Genomic DNA, 5,396 nt, shown 5'->3' with positions numbered 1-5,396 from the left:
TTTAGTTAATTAATTTAGTACTTTTAGTCTTAGTGGGAACGATATATGTGATTACTGTAGCAATACTATTAATTGATAGGTGCACTTGCCTTTATCGAATTTTTAGTTGGTTTCGTGGACATCATAAACCCTATTTGGTGTGATTAGGTGGACGAAGATGGTGTGTAGAGGTTGGATAGGTGGGATCACATTGCATTTTTTTTGGCATTCAAGTGTGTATTGCATATACATCTAATTGTATTATTTTCATACTGATTCGCTTATTCAACGTGTATGAATATCGTGTATTATTCGAGATTTTTTTTGTGTTTGGATGGTTGTTGACACCGCTTATTTACGTATGTTTTGGAATCACACTCAGTTTTAGTAGCTCACTCCCTTAGTTTTCTGTCTTTCAAGTAAACCGAGTGGATAGGTCTCAAACTCAACGAATTGAAGGATCTTAGAGTATTCTATTATTGTTTGATTCAAATAAGTTTTCTATATTATTTTGATCTGGTTTAGTTGGTTTTATAAATAAATTTAAGTAAACTTCGATATGAGATTTTTGGTTTAAGTTAATTGTTTCTGTGCTTGACATTTGATTAAAGTATGTTTGTTACTTGGAAAATTAGACAGTTTTAAGTGTTTGTTTGAAATTTTCAATTGACTATAAAAGGGTCATACTTTTACGTTGTATTACTTCAAAAACTAAGATTACTAAGCCCATTTTGGTTTCAAAGCTAGTACATAAGTATTTTTATCTGATTTTAAGGTCTCTGAATGACATTTTGTTTTGAGCTATCTTTGTGGTCAATGTGACCTCCAGAATCTGATCAAAAATTCTAGGTTAGGTTTTGGGGTGTTACTGCTATGGAATCTAGTAATCAACAAGGTCATGAGAATCATCCTAATGAGACTTTAAATGAGTCATCGGTTTCTCTGGGCGTGTGTCTACTCAGGAGATAAAGGTTTTTGTGGTTATGCCAGTTACTAATGACGGTAACTCAAGGGTTGGTGTTCATACATTGACCCAGTCTCTATTAGGAGTGTTGGAGAGAGTCTTTGAGACTATGTTGGTGATGGTCGCTAAACTAACTAAAAAATTCGACTAAGGCAAGCGCACCTATCGAACAGTAGTATAGTTGAGGTGAGACTGAAAATATCATATCCACGAGGACTAAAAGTACTAGTAATTACTATCTTTTTATTATCTAGCCCAAGAATTGAAGGGATGTTTTCTAAACTAAACTTAATTATCTAACTAACTAAGAACGCGACAGAGATAAAAGTTGGAAAATATTCTTTGGGAAATCGATGGAGAAGGCAAAACCCAAGGAAGAATCCACTTAGACGTCACTTATCACTTCTGAATTAGACGATTTATTCACTTGAATTAATCCGTAGAAATCCCTGATTTATGTTAGTATTTCTATCAAGACTAAGAACAACTGACTCTAGGTTGATTAATCGAAATCTCTTTCTAATTAAAACCCCTATTGTTGCATTAACTCGATCTATAGATTCCCTTATTAGATTTGACTCTAATCTGGCAGATTTATGTCGTCCTATCTCTATGATTGCATGCAACTCCGCTTAATTATGAATGATCTACTCTTAAACAGGGATTTTTGCTCCACTGAATAAGCAAATCAAAAACCTGAATTAATATCCTAGAATATTAAAGCGAGGGTTAAAACTCACAATTAAGAATAAGAACAAGTATTTATCATATAACTCAAATAGTAATAAGATTCGTCTTAGGTTTCATCTCCCTTAGGTATTTAAGAAGTTTAGTTCATAATAATGGAAAACATCTCAAAATTGGGAAAACAACAAAACATAAAGAAACCCAAAGAACTTCTAAGGAAATTGAGTGGAGATCTTCAATCTTGAAGTAGATCCTGCTTCCGAGCTAATTTCGATGACTGTCCTTCGGTATTTCCTGCCTTCTACTCTGCATGTCCCCTTTGATCCTCTTCTAGGGTGTTTATATAGACTTTGGAATACTTCAAAACCCTCAAAATTAGCCTTTTCCGAGTAGAATTAGACTTGGGCTTGACAGGGACACGGTCGTGTGCCATGCCCGTGTTAAGCTGCTCAGGCCATGTACAATTCTGACTTGGTTTAGTGTCGACACGTCCATAACACACAAGCGTGTGGCCTACCCATGTATCACACACGAGCATGTGGATCACCCGTGTGGAAGTGCCTAGGCCGTGTGAAACACTGAATTTGTCCCAATTTTCCTGTTTTTGGCATGTTTCTTGCTCTTTTTGCTATCCTAAGCTCTCCTGAATATAAAACATGAAATTAAAGGATGAGGAGTATCAAATTCATTAAATCATATGATAAATCATCCAAAAATATGCCAAGCATGGGATAACAATAGACATATATTATGGTTTATCAAATATCCCCACACTTAAGCATTTGCTTGTCCTCAAGCAAAATCCTAAACTCATAATTAAAATAACTCATTCTCAACTTATAATTCTCATCAATAATGTTTGATAAACCGTAATTTATACATATTTTTATCCCATGCTTGACACATTTATGGATGGTTTCTCCTTAGATTTGGTGAATTCGATGCTCCTAATTCTTTAATTTCATGTTTTATACTCAAGAGAGCATAGGAGACTAAAAAGAGCGAGAAATGGGCCGAAAATGGAGAAAATAGACCCACATGGGAAATCAACACGGTCTGGACTTCCTCACTCGGGTAAGCCACACGGCTTTGTCCATTTGGCAGGATCAAAGCACGACTTACACGGGTAGACTACAAACTCGTGCTTATTTAATAGCCTTGACCACGGTCTGGAGCAATCGTACACGGGTGTGTCCCTATCGAGCCCAGGTATAGTCCTATTCGGAAAAGACCACTTTTGAGGGTTCTTAGGCATTCTCAAGCCTATTTAAACACCTGATGAGGCACTTAGAACGAACACACGGAGTAGGAGGCAAGGAATTACTCATGGGAAGCCGATTGATCCATCTCAGAAGTCGGATTCATCGTCAAGACTGAAGATCTCCCTTCAATTTACTTTCAGGGGTTTGGGTTTTCTTTATGTTTTTTATTCATTATTCTTTTGAGATGTTTTTTTTTTATAATCATGAACTAAAACCCCTGAATACCTAAGGGGAATGAAACATAAAAAGGATCTTGTTATTATTATCTGAATTGTATGATAAATATTTGACTTGTTCTTAATTATGTGTTCTTAATTCTTATTTTAGTATCCCAGGATATTGATTCAAGTTAATGCGGCTATTCAAAGGAGAAAAAGTCCCTGTCTAAGAGTAAATTTGTTATAATTAAGCGGAGTTGATTGCACACCTAGAGATAGGGTGACAAGATTTTGCCGGATTAGGGTGAAACCTAATAAGAGAGTCTATAGATCGAGTTAATGCAACACTAGGTGTTAATTAGAAAGAGATTTCAATTAATCAACCTAGGGTTAGACGTTATTAGTCACGAGAGAGATAATTATATAACTTAGGGATTTCTACGGATCAAGTCAAATGAATAAATCATCTGATTCAGAGTCAAATAACAAGTGAAGTCTAGGTGGATTTTTCCTTGGGTATTGTCTTAATCAATCGAGTTTTCCCAAAAGCTTTTCCCAATTTCTCTCTGTGCACTCTTAGTTTAGTTAATTAGTTTAGATAAACAAATCCCTTAATTTTTAGGCTAGATAATAAAAAGAAAGTAATTACTATTACTCTTGGTTCCTTTGGGTTCGACAATCCGGTCTTGCTAAAGCTATACTACTGTTCGATAGGTGTACTTGTCTTTATCGTGATAATAGTTAGTTTCAAGAACGATTAATTATAAATTTTTAAAACCTGTCATGAATATCACGTATCAAGATTTTGGTGCCGTTGCCAGGGAACTAAGATATTAGGAACACTCAATTTTTATTATTTAGCTATTTTACTTTATTTTCAATTTAATTTTTTATTTTCTTTTCTAATTTTTCTCTTATTCGCTGCTGACAGGTTTTTATAGTGTATGACTAGAAGAAACCCGTCAGGACCATTACTGTTTGATAGTGAGATCGATCGCACAGTTCACAGAAACCCAAGAGAACTAAGACAAAGCTTAAGATACACAGCGGAAAAGCAAGAGGATGATACTTCAACCACAACCGAGGAGATGGTTGAAAACTAGGAAAATCCACTACCTCCTGCGATTGTCGCTGATCCAATAAATTAGAATCCTACTCCGCGTTCTATGTATGATTATGCTAAACCTTCTTTAACAGGAACTGAATCGAGCATAGTTAGGCCTACTGTTGCTGCAAGTAATTTTGAACTAAAACCTAACACCATTCAAATGATCCAACAGTTTGTTCAGTTTGATGGTTTGCAGTTCTTAGTGTTTTGTGACACTTTTAAAATCAATGGCTTTTCTGATGATGCCATTCGCCTTCTTATTCCCTTTTTCATTGTGGAACAAAGCAAAAAAGTGGTTGAACTTGTTACCACGAGGTTCAATCACTACTTGGGAAGAAATGACCGAAATTTTTTTATTAAAATATATTTCGCCGACTAAAATAGCCAAATTACGTAATGATATCTCCTCTTTTGTGCAGATGGATTTAGAAACGATTTATGATGCATGGGAGAGATACAAGGACCTTTTGAGAAGGTGCCCTCACCATGGGTTACCACTCTGGCTATAGGTTCAAACGTTTCACAATGGTCTGAATCCTTCGACTAGACAGATGATTGACGCAGCTGCTGGAGAAACTATTAATAATAAGACACCTGAAGATACTTATGAATTCATAGAAGAGATGTCACTAAATAATTATCAGTGGCAAGTCATGAGGACAAAAAAATGAAAACAGTCGGTGTTTTTAACGTCGGTTTGGTCACCATGCTCTCTAATCAGGTAGAACTTTTGAATAGAAAAATTGACGGTTTTCTTGGTTCTTCACAAATTCACCCAGTAATGCAGTGCGAAGCAAGTGGAAGTGGATCAAGCAACTCAGAATACCCACCCTATGGCCACAACATAGAGAACAAGCAGTTAAATTACATAGGTAATAATCCTCAATCTCAAAATAATCCTTATTGTAACACTTACAATGTAGGTTGGAGGAACCACCCAAACTTTTCATGGGGAGGCCAAGGAAATCAGAGACCACCACCACCTCTAGGCTTCCAACAACCACCCTACCAACAAGAGAAAAAGCTGAACCTTGAGGAGATGCTAACAAAATTCATCTCGGTGTCAGAAACTCATTTTTAGCATATCAAGATAGCACTTAAGAATCAACAAGCGATGATCCAAGGACTCGAAACTCAGATAGGACAGCTCGCCAAACTAATTTCTGAAATACCACTAGGAAGTCTACCTAGTAACACTGAACCAAACCCAAAAGAGTACGTGAAAGCAGTTACAATAA

The 5,396-nt window shown here is 36.0% G+C and overlaps 1 non-coding gene across 1 annotated transcript; it reads right to left on the bottom strand.

Moving 5' to 3' along the window:
- Positions 1-4,544: 4,544 nt before the first annotated feature.
- LOC128292293 (small nucleolar RNA R71) lies at positions 4,545-4,651 on the bottom strand. Its single transcript, XR_008282278.1, has one exon. It is a non-coding gene; the product is annotated as a small nucleolar RNA R71 (small nucleolar RNA).
- Between the last annotated feature and the right edge of the window lie 745 nt (positions 4,652-5,396).

Source organism: Gossypium arboreum, chromosome 4, assembly GCF_025698485.1.
Source record: "Gossypium arboreum isolate Shixiya-1 chromosome 4, ASM2569848v2, whole genome shotgun sequence".
Lineage (NCBI taxonomy): Eukaryota > Viridiplantae > Streptophyta > Magnoliopsida > Malvales > Malvaceae > Gossypium > Gossypium arboreum.
This window is presented reverse-complemented; position numbering and strand designations above follow the sequence as displayed.